This window comes from Lissotriton helveticus, chromosome 1_2, assembly GCF_964261635.1.
Source record: "Lissotriton helveticus chromosome 1_2, aLisHel1.1, whole genome shotgun sequence".
Lineage (NCBI taxonomy): Eukaryota > Metazoa > Chordata > Amphibia > Caudata > Salamandridae > Lissotriton > Lissotriton helveticus.
The window spans coordinates 59734146-59754483 of record NC_136058.1 but is presented as its reverse complement, the minus strand read 5'-3'; the positions used below and the strand labels follow the sequence as shown (position 1 = coordinate 59754483).

General features: G+C 48.7%; 1 protein-coding gene across 2 annotated transcripts in view; it reads right to left on the bottom strand.

Annotated features, from left to right (window-relative positions):
- The window catches only part of ANKRD13C (ankyrin repeat domain 13C), a 394963-nt gene that overhangs the window by 55610 nt on the left and 319015 nt on the right, over positions 1-20338 (bottom strand). The window lies entirely within an intron of this gene.

Genomic DNA, 20338 nt, shown 5'->3' with positions numbered 1-20338 from the left:
TTGGTTGTGCTGGCTCATGCCTTTGCGAGGAGGCCCTCAGCCTCTCGCGAAAGGGTTATCAGCCCCTTAAACCCGCCAGGCCTTCAAGGAGAGAGAGAGAGAGAGAGAGAGAGTGTCCTCCAGAATCAGTGGGTGCGGGATGCAATCCGGGTTCAGAAGGAGGGACGGAAACAGGGGGAGTTGAATTGGAAATTCCCAAGAAAGTTCCAGAAGAACAGAAAACCATACTTGAGACCTCCATGTCGGGGTGATCATGACCACCTCCCCTCCCCAATGCTTTATTTGAGCTGACGTCCGGGTGATCATCCCGAAAAGGGAAATGCGTAGCTCTTCTCTGGACTCCAATCCTGCAGGAATGTGTACGTGGCTACTGCCACTGGATTCGGTATCCAGCTGAAAAAGCAAGGTAACTGACAGTGCAATCGGGAGGCAAACAGATTGATCGAGAACGGAGCCCAGGTTCGCTGGAGTGACACAAAAATGTCTGGGTGCAGCCTCCATAGGCTGGAATCCTGAACATTGTGGTAATGGCAGTCTGCCGCCGGATTCTGGTGCCCTGGTAAGTACTTGACTGTGACCAAAATCTGGTGTTGGAGGCAGTATTGCTAAAAACTGGTAGCCAGATCCAACAGCACTTGGAACATGTGCCTCCCAAGTGGTTGATATATCCCACTGCCGACACTTTGTCCATCTTGAAGAGGGCGCACGACTGAATCTTGTCCCTGGTAAAGCAATGGACCTCGAATTAGCCAGCTAGGGACTCCAGACAACTGATATGAAGTTCCTGCTCTTGGGGAGACCCAACACCTCCCGTGGAGAATTCTCTGCACCTGGTGTCCCATTCCAATCTGCTAGCATCTGATTCGATGACTATATCCAGGGAAGAACCGAAGATAGCCTGACCATTACAAGCCTTCATGTGAGCAAGCCATCAGCCTATTTCCTCTTTTACTTCTTCCAGGAGGGTTTCGTGCCTTGCGCAGATGAGCTGCTTTTAAGCATTGAAGGGCGCGATAATGAAGAGGGCCCGGGAAGATCGCCTGGATAGAGGAGGTAAGAAGACCCACCAGATGGGCAATTTGCCTCAGCGAAACATGAATCCTTGCCAGGGTCTTCCCCAACTGCTGTCGTATTTTGGAAACCTTGCGTGGGGGAAGACTCAAAGTGACCTTGGTCGAGTCCTTTACAAAAACCAGAAACTTAATTGATTGTGAGGGAATCAACAGCGATTCTTGTTGATGTCAATCCTCAACATCCTGCAGCAAGTTGGCGCTGATTGCACTTGAAGAGACAATTGTCGCGGGCACTGAGCTAGGAGCAGCATGTTGTCCAGATAAGATGATAAGGTGGACCCCTTAAGCCTGAAGGTACTCCACTGCTGTTTTGGGAACCTTCATGAAACAGCAGAGGTCTGAAGAAAGCCCGAAAGGTAGAGTGGCAAACTTGTATGTCTGGCTGCGTCAGAAGAAACCTTGAGTGCGGAGGAAAAATTGGGATGGATAGGTAGGCGTCTTTCAAGTCCAGCCAAACCATTCAACTGGAAGGTCGCAGGAGGTCTCGGAGAAGATGAATGTCCTCCTTCTTGAATTGGCGGTGTACAAGCAACTCACTGAACTCGCAGAGGTTAGTGATGGGTCGCTGACCACGATTTGACTTGTCCACCAAAAAGATATTGCCGATGACTCCCCGTAGATGGGGAACCAAGGGACAAATCACGCCCTTACACAGAAGATTAGAATTCTCTGCATCTATCAGGGCTACCTTTTGTGCAGAGAACTGAATGGGTCTGGGAAGTACGCCCTGAGAAGGAGAATTATAGAACTCAATCTGAAACAATTGAATTGTCTGTAAGACCCAGGCGTTGGAAGTAATAGAGCGCCTAACAGGAACGAAACCTGCCAGCCGACCCTTAGTAATTAGAAAGGAATGACACTCTCCACAATTGGGTGTAGAGTTGGCTCCTCTGCCTTTACCTCTGAAACGTTGACCACGGACAGGATAGAAAGTGGCATAATGGGAACTATCCTGGTAACTGTCATGTTTGGAGCTTTGCCCTTAAGGATATTGTGGAGCACCACGCGTGGACGAGCATCCCCTGCCACACCCGACCCCGGGAAAACCCAGAGATGTAAAGCCCTTTTGATAAAGGATTGGGCCTTGTCTAGGGATGTAAAAGTGTTCACAAATTGTCCAAGTTCCTTTATAACAAGGCTCCCCAAATAGGCAACCTCGAGCAACCACACCAGCCTCAGCGACCGCCAAGTATCCAAGCTTGGGGTCGACGTTAATTAGGAAAGACCGTAGGCGCTTTGCAGACAAAGCACAATTAGCATTCCCAAAGAATATAATGGTGCGCTGCACTCATCCAGAGAGCACCTCCGGGGAGACAATGGTTCTCTGGCCCAGTTCTCTGGCCATAGAGCAGCTCTGCTAACCCTCCTTCTCTGGCTCTGCAGCAACTCTGCTGACCTGGTTCTCAGGCTCTAGAGCGACTGTGCTGACTTTGTTCTCAGGCTCTAGAGCGACTGTGCTGACTTTGTTCTCTGGCTTTACAGCAGCTCTGCCTTACCTGGTTTTCTGGTTCTACGGCAGCTCTCTGGACCTGGTTCTCTGGATCTACAGCAGCTCTGCTGACCTGGTTCTCTGGGTCCAGAGCGCCTCTGCTGACCTGGTTCTCTGGCTCTACAAAGGTTATACTGACCTAGAGCACAGGAGCATAGGAGGCCACACCTACCTCTATCGACGCCGCCACCGGAGCCAAGAGTCACTCACCTTACAGCTCCCTTGCTGGGAGGACGCCGCCACCGGAGCCAAGAGTCACTCACCTCACAGCTCCCTTGCTGGGAGGACGCCGCCACCGGGGCCAAGAGTCACTTGCAGTCAGAACCGCGCCGCCGCTCCGGGACTACAGTTCCCGGCAGGCACCGCGGCGGCGCGCAACTGTGACGTCGCGCCAGGAGGCGCTTATCAACAGCGCTTGAGCCAACTACGCGGGACGCGTGCGGGACGCCCGGGGCTAAGCCCGGGCAAAGGGCGGGCCCTCTGTGGCCCTCAGAGGCCAGAGGAGCCGGGCTTGGGCCAGACCCCCTGCCCGATAACCCCCAGCACAAGCGACCACTGGACACAGAAACCGTAAGTCTGCCATACATCTAAGTATTGGACATTGGGACGTTGGATGTAATGATTGTTAAGCATTAATTGCATGGGCCTGTTATCGAACTGTTGCTAATACAAAGAGTCACCTGAATCCAGTATTGGGGAGCGTCATGAATTGCCGGGAGACCAGAAGTATGGCTGTTGCAGGAGCAAAAAAATTAACTGTGACTCTGGATGACTTTATTGTCCGTACTAATGCATTGATTGATGAGGGGATAGTTCTTATGGACAGGAGGGTGTCACAGGACCTAGCTACGGCCAAGAGATCCTCTCTAGGCCTTATTGCTCAGGCATGTACGCCTAATCCTGGGTCCCGTCTCAACACACTTGCAGTTGTACATAACACTGGGGACACTGGTAGTCTTGAAACCTCAAGTTCACAAATGGATCTAGAAGCCACCCCCAACCTCAACCTTTTGACAGAGTGTGGCTCAGACAGAACTGAGCTAGATAACTCACTCCGGGCAACCGCCACAAATCAAAGGGGAGTGAAAGAAGGGGCAATCCCCAAACAAAAGTCAAACAAACGTACCACCTTTAAAGGGAAGAATGCACAAACCGCCCACAATCGAAACAACACTACTTCAGACCCGCTAACTGTGAACAATAACTCAGCAGTTTGTGGTAATGAAACTAGGGGGGTCCATTTGACAAATATTGTTTTGCCCTTAAGTCTTCCAGACGATACTATCGTTGATCAAAGTCTGGAGGAAATTCTTGAACTCAGTGGAAATGTCACTAATCTAGCCGATTATAGCCAGGATGGGAGTGGGTCAAGTATGGTTAATAACAATAACATTTTTAAGATATTAAAATCCCTACTTGAACCCATAGAGGTCAGATTACGTAGTTTAGAAACTATCTTGATGAACATCCATAAGGACATAAGTGCCCCAAGCTTTATTCCAAATACTAAGACATCCCATACCGCTAATACAGCCAATAAGTCATCTTCGGCTGATAAAAGTGCTACTGTGATTAACAACAATGTTCTTAAGAACATTAGTAGCACTTCAAATTTGGGAGGCACTAAACCCAAGGCCACCAAGTCAGAACAACTCGAGATTTCCACTAAACCCAAGTCAATTCCCCAAGTTAAACTAAGTGACCCTGCTCCGCAGATCCCAAACCCTGACCCGACCCCCAGAGTTAAGGCAACGAGTCGTAGAAATATCCATCTTCCTCCAGATGCTTGCCCCTATGTAGTGATTCTTACTGGAGTCACTGAAATTCCATCTTCTGAAGTAGAATCCCATCAGGCCCTCAAAAATAAAGTGTGCCACTGGCTCTCCAAAAATCATCCCTTACCGCCAAACATGCCAAGTAATATTCTAATGGTGGAAAGAACACCATGGGTGGGAGGGAACAGAAAAAACTTACAAGGGGATTGCGTGGTGGTCACTTTTGAGAACACACATGTGGTAGAATATATATGTAGAGGATCCTCCAGATATCACGCAAGCACTGTTACTGCTAGGCCGCTCTCCTATTTCTACCTACCTGGGAACCAATCAGATAATAGATGGAGTTGGCTAAGGGGCCCACATGAGCGAAAAGCAACTCAGAGGTTTAACCCCCCGTGGGAGACGTACCCTCCGGCCAGGGATGAGGGAGGGGATGAGGGTTGGAACTCGGTCAGGAGAAGAAGAGGAAGACCGTTTCAAGGGGGGTTTGCCGCTGGGCCTCATAACAGTCATCCACTCTACTACCAACAGCCTGCTAACGGACACAACAATCATTTCAACCTCCCAATTGCCAACTATTATGACTGTCTATCAGCTTTGGATTGGGTGGACTGACAAATACAGGTTTCAGCAGTTAGACAGAGCTCCAACAACAACCTCCCCACCCTTCCGCAAAAGGAAAATATCATCCCGGATGGGCAGATGCCAGTTTCAACTTCCCCCCACGGCAAGGGTGCGACAGGCGGGGCTTCATCGCAAACAAAAACAGATGTGGCTAGAAGTGGCCGGGACATTACTATGGCCACATGGAACATCGCGGGTCTCAAAAATAAAGTAGATGATCCGATTTGGCGGGACCTTATAGGATCTATGGATTTAATAGTCATGCAGGAGACTTGGGATATCCAAAATTTATTGACAATGGATGGGTTTACTACCTTTTTTATACCGGCTGTTGAGTCAACGAGGGGGCGAGCTAAAGGGGGACTGGTAACATTGATCTCTGCTAGAATCCCTGGGACATACAAGCAAATAACTACTGGCTGCCCTTATTGTCTCGCTGTCCTAGTCACTCATAGGAGTTACCATAATGTTTTGGTTATAAACTTTTATAATTCATTTGACAGGGACAGTCCAGTTAGCAACTTGATGATGTTAAGTGCTTTTTTGACTGATTTTAAAGAGTCGGTAGAGCATGATTGTGTCATCTTGTTGATGGGAGACTTTAACATTCATGGTTGCCAGGATAAATGCCCCCCCAACGTGTTATTTGGTACCCCGGATGAAGAAAATACCCACTTTGAACATTCAGAGCAGGGTATTTTCTTGGAAATAATGTTGGCTGAAAATGGGTTTGTTTTACCAACTAGGGATGAGGGGGATATTCCTACGTTCACAGGTCATGGCAGTGGCTCTGTGATTGACTATATATTCCTTAGCAGTACCTGCGGAGTCCAAATTAGCAGTTACTCAGTTATAGGGTCACATTTTAGCGATCATAATCCTGTTGTACTAAAATCAAAGAACATATTTGTTACCAAGGATAGCTGCCCAAACCCGGTAGGGAAACAAGATATGCGGTTGACAGACCAAGGACGCAGAATCAAATGGTGCAAATTAATTCCAGAAGAATTTTTCCGTAACCTTTGTCTTAGTAGCAGGGACGATCTAACGCTGTGTATGGATGATCAGGCTGGAGACAGTGAAGTAATGGAGGCGTATAAAAAGGTCTGCCTCAACATTCTCTCCAACCTCACTCGCCAGGGTAAAGGTAGACCGCAAGGGAAGGATGGTTGGTTTCACAAAAACTGCTCAGCAGCCAACCACAAACTTAAGGTTGCACTTGAGTCAAACCCAGTAGACAAACGGCTTGTGGCCATCCTCAGGAAAGAATACAAGTCCTCAATCAAAAAAAGGCGTCGCGAAATTAGAGAGGACGCCTGGGCTGACCTGACCTCAACAGATGTCCTAAAAAGCAGCGCCAAGTTTTGGGCGGTGGTCAACCAACCTTATTTCTCGGATTCCAGTAATAATGAACTGGACTGTGGAATCCAAGAAGATCGATGGCACTCGCACTTTAGGTCTGTTTATGAAAAAGAGACCACGGCGGTAGAAGGTATGACTGCATTTTCCCAATCGCCCTATACCTTAATCGTGAATGAGGAGGAGGTAGCTGTGGCCATCAGCCTGATGACCAAAAATAAAGCTCCTGGACCAGATGGCGTCCCCTCTGATCTTTTTAAAGTTGATATTTTATTTTGGTCCAAAGTTTTAGCCAATGTTTTTAATAGAGTTTCGAAGGCAGGCATTCCTGAGTCATGGATGCAGTCGGTCATTGTACCTATTTACAAAAAAGGGGACCGGGGGGGATCCTGGAAATTACCGACCTATATCCCTCATCGATTCCGCAGTCAAGGTTTTAGGGAGAGTGGTTCTAGGCAAACTGACAGACTGGTTAGAGGAGACCAATACACTCTCCCCTCTACAGTATGGCTTTCGAAAGGGGTACTATTGACCAAAGCCTAAATTTACAATTGCTTATCGGAAAGTATACCTTAGCCAAGCAAGGGTCACTGTTTATAGCTTTTATGGATCTGTCCTCGGCATTCGACCGAGTCAACAGATCCAAATTGTGGGGCCAGCTCCTTAACATCGGAATAGACCCTAACATAGTGTATTTTCTAGCAGACCTCCATAGGGACCTTACAGCAATGGTCCGTTTCGACAGAAAGGGGAACTGCACGGGGAAAATTAGCATCATTAATGGTGTGAGGCAGGGTTGCATTCTTGGTCCCCTGCTTTTTACACTATATATTAATGACCTAGGTAAAGCTTTGGGCACTGCTTGCAAGGACATTCCGAAGGCTGGGAAATACTTACTGCCCGCCTTACTGTACGCGGATGACGCTGCCCTCCTAGCCAGAACTGCCGTAGGACTCCAATGCCTACTGAACTCTTTTTATGTTTTTATGAATAATCTTGATTTAAGTGTTAATTTTGGCAAGTCCCATGTTATGGTAGTGGGCCACATGATAAAGAGCAAAAAAAAATGTGATGTCACTATTCTGTAACAGTCACAAGCTGTCACGAGTTTCTAGATTTCCCTACCTGAGGGTTGTTTTTGACGAAGGCTCTACGTGGCAACCCCAAATGGTAGAAAAAAAAGTAGCCTTGGCACGCTCGATTTCGGCGGTGCTGAACTTCTCTCGTAAAGTAGGGGTGAAGCCCACCGAAGCAGTGTTAAAAGTATATGCTGCCAAATGCACTGCCATCGTCATGTACGGGGCCGATCTGTGGGGCTTTAGGCCAGTCACATCGCTTCAGGTTATAGAGGACAACTTTTTAAAAACACTTCTTTCCCTCCCAAGATCCACTGCAAGCTACATAGTTCATCAGGAATGCGGCGTGGGTTATTTGGAGGATAAAATTGCCATGGCCCCCCTACTAAAATGGTTAGCAGTCTGGCTAAACCCAGAACTTGAAGTGAACCACGAAATCTTAAAAGATTGTTTGTTGCTAGATCACTGGGAAAAGATCCCCTGGCTGAAATACGTGCAACAATTGTGCGAAAAGCTGGGTCGGCCCGAATTGTTTGATAAACCCTCCAGCCTGGTGAAAGGAGATCTGAAATGGGCCAAAAATACTTTTTTGCTGAATAGGGAAATGGATAGAGAGGACAGAGAGCTGCTAAATCCCTCTGTCAGGACCCATCAGCTGATCGTTTCTTCTGGCCCCGAACCGGAACTGTACCTCAAAGTTGTCAATGATGCCAATCATAGGTATTTGTTGACAAGGTTCCGATTGAACAAAATTCATCTCCTAATTTCTGGCCGCCCTGTCTGGACCAGGAGTAGGGACTTGGATCTATGCAAATGCGATGGTTGTTCAATTATGGACACTGTTCACTTTTTGTTCTTTTGTGATTATTTTAAGGGCATCAGATCAAAATTCATTTTACCACTGTTAAAAGGAAAAGGTTTAGGCAAGTGAAGCCAGCTTTGCTGTACCTTCAACTTTTGACAGAAATATGGGAAATCTATAATGTGGCAAAATTTCTAACCATAGCAGTAAGACTTGGCAAAAAGATCGCTTGGTCCTAGTTCATTCTTCATAAATGTCAACTATTGCATGAATTTTTTAATTAGGTGAGAAATGTCTATGTTGTTGTTTTTAAACTCTTGCCACCGTGTATTGCATATTGTATAGGGTACTCCCTGTTTTTGCATTTATATTGTATTTTAACACAAATTATGCAGCCTGGTGACTTGTGGACCTTTTTAATACTTGTACACTTTTATGGTTTTTGTGATTTAAAACCGAATAAAGTATCTTTTGATTTGATTTGACCTAGTTCTCTGGCTCTACAACGGCTCTGCTGACCTGGTTCTCTGGCTCTACAGCGGCTCTGCTGACCTGGTTCTCTGGCTCTAGAGCGGCTCTGCTGGCCTAGTTCTCTGGCTCTAGAGCGGCTCTGCTGACCTGATTTTCTGGCTCGAGAGCGGCTTTGCTGACCTGGTTCTCTGGCTCTAGAGCATCTCTGCTGACCTGCTTCTCTGGCTCTACAGCAGCTCTGCTGACCTTCTTCTCTGGCTCTACAGCAGCTCTGCTGACCTGGTTCACTAGCTCTACAGCAGCTCTGCTGACCAGGTTCTCTGGCTCTACAGGAGCTCTGCTGACCTAGTTCTCTGGCTCTACAGCAGCTCTGCTGATCTGGTTCTCTGGCTCTAGAGCAGCTCTGCTGACCTGCTTCTCTGGCTCTACAGCAGCTCTGCTGACCTTCTTCTCTGGCTCTACAGCAGCTCTGCTGACCTTGTTCTCTGGATCTACAGGAGCTCTGCTGACCTAGTTCTCTGGCTCTACAGCAGCTCTGCTGACCTAGTTCTCTGGCTTTACAGCAGCTCTGCTGATCTGGTTCTCTGGCTCTAGAGCGGCTCTGCTGACCTAGTTCTATGGCTTTACAGAGTCTCAGCTGACCTGGTTCTCTGGCTCTACAGCAGCTCTGCAGACCTGGTTCTCTGGCTCTACTGCAGCTCTGCTGACTTGGTTCTCTGCCTCTACAGCAGCTCTGCTGACTTGGTTCTCTGGCTCAACAGCAGCTCTGCGGACTTGGTTTCTGGCTCTACAGCAGCTCTGCTGACTTGGTTCTCTGGCTCTACAGCAGCTCTGCTGAACTGGCTCTCTGGGTCTAAAGCGCCTCTGCTGACCTGGTTCTCTGGCTCTAGAGGAGCTCTCCTGACCTGGCTCTCTGGATCTACAGCAGCTCTGCTGACCTGGTTCTCTGGCTCTAGAGCAGCTCTGCTGGCATGGTTCTCTGGCCATGAAGGAGCTCTGCTGACCTCGTTCTCTGTATCTACAGCAGCTCTGCTGACCTAGTTCTCAGGCTCTAGAGCGACTGTGCTGACCCTGTTCTCTGGCTCTACAGAGGCTCTGATGACCTGGTTCTCTAGCTCTACAGCAGCTCTGCTGACCTGGTTCTAAGGCTCTACAGCAGCTCCGCTGACCTGGTTCTCTGGCTCTACAGCAGCTCTGCTGACCTGGTTCTCTAGCTCTACAGCAGCTCTGCTGACCTGGTTCTAAGGCTCTACAGCAGCTCCGCTGACCTGGTTCTCTGGCTCTACAGCAGCTCTACTGACCTGGTCTGCTGGCTCCACAGCAGCTCTGCTGACCTGAGTTGCTGGCTCTACAGCAGCTCTGCTGCCCTGGTTCTGTGGCTTTACAGCAGTTTGCTGACTTGGTTCTGTGGCTCTACAGCAGCTTGCTGACCTGGTTCTGTGGCTCTACAGCAGCTTGCTGACCTGGTTCTCTGGCTCTACAACACCTTTGCTGACCAGGTACGCTGACCTGGTTCTCTGGCCACAGAGGAGCTCTGCTGACCTCCTCCTCTGGCTCTACAGCAGCTCTGCTGACCTGGGTTTCAAGCTCTGGAGCAGCTCTGCTGACCTGGTTCTCTGGCTTTACAGCAGCTCGGCGGACCTGGTTATCTGGCTCTACAACACCTCTGTTCGCTGACCTGGTTCTCTTGCCACAGAGGAGCTCTGCTGACCTCATTCTCCTCTGGCTCTACACCAGCTCTGCTGACGTGGCTCTAAAGCGACTGTGCTGACCCTGTTCTCTGTCTCTACAGCGGCTCTGCTGACCTGATACTCTGGCTCTACAGCAGCTCTGCTGACCTGAGTTGCTGGCTCTACAGCAGCTCTGCTGACCTGGTTCTGTGGCTTTACAGCAGTTTGCTGACTTGGTTCTGTGGCTCTACAGCAGCTTGCTGACCTGGTTCTGTGGCTCTACAGCAGCTTGCTGACCTGGTTCTCTGGCTCTACAACGGCTCTGCTGACCTAGTTCTCTGGCTCTACAACGGCTCTGCTGACCTAGTTCTCTGGCTCTAGAGCAGCTCTGCTGACCTGCTTCTCTGGCTCTACAGCAGCTCTGCTGACCTGCTTCTCTGGCTCTACAGCAGCTCTGCTGACCTGCTTCTCTGGCTCTACAGCAGCTCTGCTGACCTGCTTCTCTGGCTCTACAGCAGCTCTGCTGACCTGCTTCTCTGGCTCTACAGCAGCTCTGCTGACCTAGTTCTCTGGCTCTAGAGCAGCTCTGCTGACCGGCTTCTCTGGCTCTACAGCAGCTCTGCTGACCTGGTTCTCTGGATCTACAGGAGCTCTGCTGACCTGGTTCTCTGGCTCTACAGGAGCTCTGCTGACCTGGTTCTCTGGCTCTACAGGAGCTCTGCTGACCTGGTTCTCTGGCTCTACAGCAGCTTTGCTGACCTAGTTCTCTGGCTCTACAGCAGCTCTGCTGACCTAGTTCTCTGGCTTTACAGCAGCTCTGCTGACCTAGTTTATGGCTTTACAGAGGCTCAGCTGACCTGGTTTTCTGGCTCTACAGCAGCTCTGCGGACCTGGTTCTCTGGCTCTACAGCAGCTGTGCTGACTTGGTTCTCTGGCTCTACAGCAGCTCTGCTGACTTAGTTCTCTGGCTCTACAGCAGCTCTGCTGACCTGGCTCTCTGGATCTAAAGCGCCTCTGCTGACCTGGTTCTCTGGCTCTAGAGGAGCTCTCCTGACCTGGCTCTTTTGGTGTAGAGCAGCACTGCTGACCCGGTTCTCTGGCTCTAGAGCAGCTCTGCTGACCTGGTTCTCTGGCTCTAGAGCAGCTCTGCTGACCTCGTTCTCTGGATCTACAGCAGCTCTGCTGACCTAGTTCTCAGGCTCTAGAGCGACTGTGCTGACCCTGTTCTCTGGCTCTACAGAGGCTCTGCTGACCTGGTTCTAAGGCTCTACAGCAGCTCTGCTGACCTGGTTTGCTGGCTCTACAGCAGCTTGCTGACCTCGTTCTCTGGCTCTACAACACCTTTGCTGACCTGGTTCGCTGACCTGGTTCTCTGGCCACAGAGGAGCTCTGCTGACCTCCTCCTCTGGCTCTACAACAGCTCTGCTGACCTGGTTTTCAAGCTCTGGAGCGGCTCTGCTGACCTGGTTCTCTGGCTCTACAGCAGCTCGCCGGACCTGGTTTGCTGGCTCTACAGCAGCTCTGCTGACCTGGTTCAGTGGCTTTACAGCAGCTTGCTGACCTGGTTCTCTGGCTCTACAACACCTTTGCTGACCTGGTTCGCTGACCTGGTTCTCTTGCCACAGAGGAGCTCTGCTGACCTCATTCTCCTCTGGCTCTACACCAGCTCTGCTGACCTGGCTCTAGAGCGACTGTGCTGACCCTGTTCTCTGTCTCTACAGCGGCTCTGCTGACCTGATTCTCTGGCTCTACAGCAGCTCAGCTGACTTGTTTCTCTGGCTCTACAGCAGCTCAGCTGTCCTGGTTCTCTGGCTCTAGAGCGGCTCTGCAGGCCTGGTTCTCTGGCTCTACAACAGCTCTGCTGACCTGGTTCACAAGCTCTAGAGCGACTGTGCTGACCTTGTTCTCTGGCTTTACAGCAGCTCTGCTGACCTGGTTCTCTGGCTCTACAGCAGCTCTGCAGATCTGGTTCTCTGGCTGTACAGCAACTCTGCTGACCTGGTTCTATGGGTCCAGAGCGCCTCTGCTGACCTGGTTCTCTGGCTCTAGAGCAGCTCTGCTGACCTGGTTCTCTGGCTCTAGAGCAGCCCAGCTGACCCGGTTCTCTGGCTCTAGAGCAGCTCTGCTGACCTGGTTCTCTGGCACTACAGGAGTTATGCTGATCTGGTTGTCTGGCTCCAGAGCGGCTCTGCTGACCCGGTTGTCTGGCTCCAGAGCGGCTCTGCTGACCCGGTTCTCTGGCTCCAGAGCGGCTCTGCTGACCCGGTTCTCTGGCTCCAGAGCGGCTCTGCTGACCCGGTTCTCTGGCTCCAGAGCGGCTCTGCTGACCCGGTTCTCTGGCTCCAGAGCGGCTCTGCTGACCCGGTTCTCGTGCTCCAGAGCGGCTCTGGTGACCCGGTTCTCTGGCTCCAGAGTGGCTCTGCTGACCTGGTTCTCTGGCTCCAGAGCGGCTCTGCTGATTTGGTTCTCAGGCTCTACAGCAGCTCTGCTGACCTGGTTCTCAGGCTCTACAGCAGCTCTGCTGACCTGGTTCTCTGGCTCTACAGCAGCGCTGCTGACCTGGTTCACTGGCTCTGCTGACCTGGTTCTCTAGCTCTACAACGGTGCTGCTGACCTGTTGCTCTGGCTTTACAGGAGCTCTGCTAACCTGGTTCTCAGGCTCTACAGCAGCTCTGCTGACCTGGTTATGGCTGTACAGCAGCTCTGCTGACCTGGTTCTCTGGCTCTACAGCAGCTCTGCTGACCTGGTTCTCTGGCTCCAGAGCGGGTCTGCTGACCCGGTTCTCTGGCTCCAGAAAGGCTCTGCTGACTACGTTCTCTGGCTCTAGAGCAGCTCTGCTGACCTGGTTCTCTGGCTCTACAACGGCTCTGCTGGCCTGGTTCTCTGGCTCTAGAGTGGCTCTGCAAGCCTGGTTCTCTGGCTCTACAGCAGCTCTGCTGACCTGGTTCTCTGGCTCTAGAGCAGCTCTGCTAACCCAGTTCTCTGGCTCTAGAGCAGCTCTGCAGCCTGGTTCTCTGGGTGTAGAGCGGCTCTGCTGACCTGGTTTTCTGACTCCAGAGCAGCTCTGCTGACCTGGTTTTCTGGCTCCAGAGCGGCTTTGCTGGCCCGGTTCTCTGGCTCCAGAGCGGCTCTGCTGGCCCGGTTCTCTGGCTCCAGACCGGCTCTGCTGACCTGGTTCTGTGGCTCTACAGCAGCTCTGCTGACCTGGGTCTCAGGCTCTACAACGGCTCTACTGACCTGGTTTTCTGCCTTTACAGCTGCTCTGCTGACCTGGTTCTCTAGCTCTACAGCAGCTCCGCGGACCTGGTTCTATTGCTCTACAGCAGCTCTGCGGACCTAGTTCTCTGGGTCTAGAGCGGCTCTGCTGACCTGCTTTTCTGGCTCTAGAGTGGTTCTGCTGACACGGTTCTCTGGCACCAGAGCGGCTCTGCTGACCCAGTTCTCTGGTTCCAGAACAGCTCTCCTGACATGGTACTATGGCTCTACAGCAGCTCTGCTGACCTAGCTCTCTGGCTCTAGAGCAGCTCTGCTGACCTGGTTCTCTGGCTCTACAGCAGCTCTGCTGACCTGGTTCTCTGGCTTTACAGCAGCTCTGCTGACCTGGGTTTCTGGCTCTACAGCAGCTCTGCTGAACCGATTCTCTGGCTCTACAGCAGCTCTGCTGACCCGATTCTCTGGCTCTACAGCAGCTCTACTGATCTGGTTCTCTGGCTCTACAGCAGCTCTGCTGTCCTGATTCTCTGGCTCTACAACAGTTCTGCAGACCTGGTTCTCTGGCTCTACTTTGTGCATGCTTGTGTGTGACTATATGTGTGCATGTACCCCAAAATAAATTACTCAAACAAATATACCTAACAAAAGGCTAACATATTTCCATTGCAATGTTTCAGCTACTGTCTTCCTCAGGGAGCACAATAGCTAAGTGTGTGCTCAGTTTTCAGTGATGGATTACCTAACAGAATTATTAGTGAAAAATACATTTAGAATATAGATTCAACGCAGTCCTGAGATTTGCTATAATATACCTGTAGCCATTCATGTTAACCTTCCAGACCCATTGTTGTGAGTCAGTAGGAATTGCCCTGTGCGCCATTTTCTCACGACAGAATACAGGCCTCCAGAGAAAACGAGTCTATATACTTAAAAAATGACATCCAAGTGGACTGAACATCAGTAACAAAACCAACTGATCACTGCATATCTCGAGAAACTGAAAGCTTAGAATTAAATAGGAATAGCCATCCAAAGACGAAGTAGGGCATTGTCCTTGTCGTCATAGGTCCAAGGACGAATTCCAGATAGTGTCTGGTGCCTGGGAAGTATTCTAAGGTGAATTATCTGTGGTTAGATAGAGTATCCACCTGTATTAACTTGTCTGTTAGGCTACGGTTTATATTGGCATAGCACGGAATATGTACAAATATCATGGTAACATGATTATCCTACGTGCCTATATTTTTTCCACTACTGATGTAGGCAAGTCAGCCTAAAACTTGATTGACGCAGATATCTTTTTTCTCTTTTCCTTCCAGTACATTCACATTGTGTTCAAACTTCACAGAAATAAGAATTTACCATTTTGGTCCATATAGCAGAATTGTTCTCCCATTAGATAATGTGGTGGTTAATACAACAGCTTCCTTGTGTGTAGCAAAATATCAGAATGAAGACACTCCATATGCTGTGAAACATATTTGGTCACAGACATCCGCCATTCATGAGTCACTAACGCAGCATGCCTGTCAATGACTCCACTGCCATTGTAAATATTAGTGGTGAGAGAAAAATCCGTCTCTCTTGCCTCTTTGATTCTTGCAACCTGTCTGAAACCAGTAAAAACCAAGCTGCTATGGGCAGTGTAGGGTTCCATGATATGCTCTGCATGCTTGGCTAGTCACCACTACTTTGTCCATAGACCATGCTCGGAGTATTCAGAGAGCTTTCAGCCCATCCACAAGGTGTAATTAAATAGGGGTTCATTGTTTAGGAAAAATCCCTAGGCAACTTTTGGTCTAAAAAGTATAGTAGACCATATTTCTGACATAATAGGAAAAGACTCCGTGTGCTACATTCATATTAATAACTAATTTTATTTGTATAAAGAGATTTAAGAAGACAACAGAAAACATTATAATAAACTACATAAACATAATATAGACACTAATTTCACAAATAAACAAATAACAAACGAGTAAGAAAAAGGTGATTGTTTTTTTAATTTCTCATATAGCAGGCATAGCCATAGGTCCTTAAAGCAAGATTAAATAGGGAAAATTGCATAATCAAGCAGTAAAGTAACCATACACAAATACATTTTTTTTTTTAATGAGAGAACCATAAAGAAAAATAGACAGAATAAAACAATGCAGTGTGGTGGCTTTTGTAATTGTTTCTATGATAAATCTTTGATATATCGGTCTACACACGTTTCCGCAGGCATAGCGCCTTCATCAGGACAGCCACATGGAGAAAAACTGCTAAGACTATAATGGTTATGGTAAACCATGTATGTCCAAAAGAATACTTGCTGCCTCAAAGATTGATAAAGTTATCCAATGTAATTTGAGGGTTTATTGATTAGTCCGGATGTGGACTCGATAATTGAGGAGCACGAAGGTTTGAGACAAATCTTTTCAATGAATGGCCAACGTCTAAGATAAACGAGGCTGAGAAAAAATCTCCTATTTGATGGCAGCAAGATCATTCACAGAAGTCAGACGAAGGATATTTCTTGAAGTCTTCCGAAATATCCTTCGCCAGACGCCCGAGCCAGTGGGGCCTTCTCAACTGGAGGGAGCCCCTATTACCCGGTTTTCTATGAAAACTATTGGCGCTATTAACTTGTGACCTGTGGTCTTTTTCTATTATGTCAGAAATATGGTTTACTATACTTTTTAGACCAACAGTTGCCTAGAGATTTTTCCTCAACAAATATATTTTCCCTGCAATAGGAACATTAACTGGTAGCAGGGGTCCCTTATATTTACATTGTAATTGAAGTGGGGTGCCAGTTTCTTGGCAAATCTGCACTGCTGAATATCTTGTTTCCCTGTCACCCAACTCTTCTTATTTCTCAGACCCTCAGGGGGCCAAAAACAAAGCAAACAACAAAACATCTGACATTTTTGCCTGGAGCAGGTCTAACCACTGGGTACCATTCTATGCCACAAGCTTGTCCCAGCACCCTGCATATACAGTTTTCGTGGAAGGGCACCTGACCCCTGGAATGACAACTCAATGTGCTCTCATGAAATCTTCACACACAGAGGTGCAAATTATGCAGGCTTCGGTGTGAGACACTCCCCTGCTAATGCAACAAGTGATCCTTCTACAGCAGAAGTCTGATCAGAAGGCAGATGCTCAGGTCCACACTCTTGTGGTGCAATCCGGTTCCACTAGGATGACTTGGGCCCAGTTGTTTCTGATCTACTTCAGAACTAGGGGGAGGAGAGGTAGTAGTGGGACGGCAGGTCCGAGCTCTGCTCTATGCAGAATGTGTCTCAGAGAAAGAGCTTTCCAGGGAACCCTAGTGGTAAAATGTGGACATAGAGTGGTGTTGTGGTGGCAAACAGATCTACCCAGTGTTCTTCCCACTATTGGGAGATGCCCATGCCAATTCCAGATACAATTGCCATTCATGATCCGAGGCACTGCAGATTGAGTTTGTACACCGAGGTGTTTAAAGATCCCAGCAGGTGGTACACCACCAAGGAAACCCCCTGAAGAACCAGCCAGCTTCGGAGGCATACAGACTCTTGGCACAGGACTCTGGACCCTACCCTGCCCTTTTTGTTGCAATACAATATGGTAATCGAATTGTCGGCGGAAACCTGTACAAGCTTCCTTTTGCCGATGGGTGGGAAGGCCCTTAACAGCGAAGAAAGAACACGCAGCTCCAGCAAGTTAATGTGGAGGCAGGTTTCTGTCGGAGAGCGGAACCCTTGATCTCTACCTCTCCAAGATGACTTCCCCAATCCAGTAGCCCTCCCACTGGTCCAACTGTGGTTGAGCAAGCTCCCCTCCAGTGTGTGTGCAGTCTGATCCTAAATCTGAATGGAATTTAGTAGGTTTCCTTAGAGATGGGCCCTCTGGAACTTCAGATTCCATTGCAGAGCCCATATATGTCACCTGGCAAAGTCAGTAAGGAGGATGCAGCAGGCTAAAAAGGTCAAGAAGCCACTGAGTTGCTATCACCCTCCTAGGTACTCTCACCAAGAGTCAGGACAGGGGAGAGATCAAAGCCTGAATGTCCTAGACTTGCTGGAATGGAGGGAAAACCCTGAAGTTTGAGTATCTAGGACAGCTCCAATGAAAGGAAACCTCTGCAAATGAGCCAGGTGTGACTTGGGCTCGCTGATCATGAACCTCAAAAAGGTTTGCCGTTGTCAGCAGATGTGCCACAACAGACTGTGGCAAGTCCACCTTCAACAGCCAGTCGCCAAGGTAGAGGAAAACTGGTATTCCTGACCTCCAAAGAGGGGCAGCAACCACTTTCGTGAACACCTGAGGGGCACAGTTGAGGAGGAAGGATAACACAGCAAACTAAAATGGCCCCTGGCGTACCTTGAACCGCATGTAACGTCTGTGGGACTGCAGGAGAAGTATATGAAAATGCACCTCATGCAAGTCCAAGGATACTATCCAGTCAATTGGATCCAGGGTAGACAGAATTGGAGCCAGCATGAGCATTCTGAATTTGCCCTTCTACAGTTATGCATTACGACAAAGATCTAAGGTGGGCCAAAGGCCCCCCATCATTCTTCAGCACATAGAAAAAATGAGAGTAGCAGCCTTACCCTATTTCAGATTCTGGAACCCTCTTGATGGTTCCTTTGAAGAGTAAAACTCCCACTTCTTGTTCTCCTATAAGATTAGCTATGTTGCGAGGAAAAGATTCAGGGAGAATAGATTTTTTTTGTTGACAATGTTGAGTGAAGGGTGCCCTTTTGTTGCCTGTTATGCCTTTAAAGCTCCACTTTGGTAAATGGCTTAAAGTGGACAGCATCAGACTGAAATCCATTTTTATGCACGCTGTATGGGTTCATCAGAGGCACCGTGAGGCAGACACACAAGTGGAGTGTAGCAATCTGTGAAGACATATTGGGTCCAGGCCAGAAGGTTAAGAGTCAGAAATCATTCTACTGGGATAAATCACAAGCAGCTCCAGAAACCGAAACAGCAGTAGTGTGCTCCTCATTGCAAACCACAGGGCGATCACCCTTTCCAACAACAACTCTGGCAGATTTCCAAGGTCATAGAAGCTACCATGACCATGCACTCCTCCCTTCCTCAAGGTCGAAATCAAGTGGACTCAGGGACATGCATCCAGATAACGATACACTTCTTAACTGTCCAACACAGCATTCTAAATTGCTGACCCATCATTGGTCGAATGCGTCCCCAAAAGCCAACTACCCACAGCACCCCAAGGGTTTATTGCATCTCTGGCTTTCCTCCTTGGCCAAAAAGACAGACCCCGTCCGGTGATGCCTGCCCTGATAGGCTCACTATTCTATGCTGAATTCAGACTACACACCATCAGGGCATTGAAGACACAGCATCCCCTCCAAACCTGCTCTCTGTAGGCACACTGTTGACAAGGATCACATGCAGCGAAGCCACTAATCAGCCCCCCATCCTCATCGTTCCCTGCCTCCCAAATGTACTCTGTTGGGCCACCAGATCATTCTTTCACTGAACAAACCACCCTGCCACCAACACTACGACCACCACCAACCCCCTGCAGTAATCGCCTCCCACTATTTCCAGATACACATACCAGAACCATCCATGCCTACCCACCTTCTGAAGCAAGCGGACCACTCCAGGCCAGAGAACTGACCATCTGCCCAGGACCATGACTCTCCTTGTCCAAAGGGACTGGTAGACTCCCCACCTAGCCAAAGGAACAGACTAGTATAGAATGATAGAAAACAATGTAAACTGTAGGTAACTAGAACACAACCCTTCCCTCACATACTTCGAGAATCAGGCATTTCCTGGGACAGCAATAAACTGTTGAAGGGAGCAAGCATTAGACACCTAGCACCCAATTCAACAAACATCTCCAGTACTTTCTGCATTCTTTCTCGGAGTCCAAGGAAACCCTAGCAGACACCTGCACCCCCATAGACCTGGAACTGAGAAATAGGAGTCTGACTTAGAGAAGAGCCTAGCTCTTTGGCAGCACTTCTCATCCTCCCCTCTATTCACCCACCTCACACAAAGAACCAAGCTAGCTAGTCTTGCCTCACAACACAGACCAAAATAATTAGGTGGAAAGACCCAAGCGGTGGACCAAATGTAAAGTCTTGAGATCGAGGAGTTGTGCAAGCTAGTAGTCTGATTTGCCAGGGGCACAATACAAGAGAAACAGGGGGACTGAAGTAAATAATACTAGTGGGGTGGGAAAGCAGAATAGAGGACAAAGAAGAGACAACACATTTACAGCTACTATTAGTGCCAGGTCTACCACTGTAACAAGTTTCTTTCAATACTATTTATTTAAATTAACAGGTAAGAAAATAAAATGTCTACCAGGTTACCGAGCAACCAGTTTGGTAGCACACCTGCTTTAAAATGCACCACCATTAGATGATGTTCGAGAAGCAGATTGTCACACCACTGTATTGGGCGATCTACCTCTCCATGAATACAGTTGGGCTTTCATACACCAATTTTGTAAAAATATTTTTCAGTAAGCCAACCTATTCAATTGGTTTTACAAGAGAAAGTGCATACTAGTATTGGGCTTCTCTGGATGCTCTATGGATTAGTACTAATCTGGGTGGGCAGACAGAGGAGAACGTGGGAAGACTGATTCACTAGCTTCACTCAAAACTACGCTGTGTTATTGGCTGTTGTACACATGAGCTTCTGCAGGCAACTAAAATGGTCCACAGCCAGACCTACAATAGTGTGACCCTGTAGGCAGATGACAATATAGAAATGGTCAGAGTGGAATGTCTTACAATTCATAATTATCTTCAAAGTGC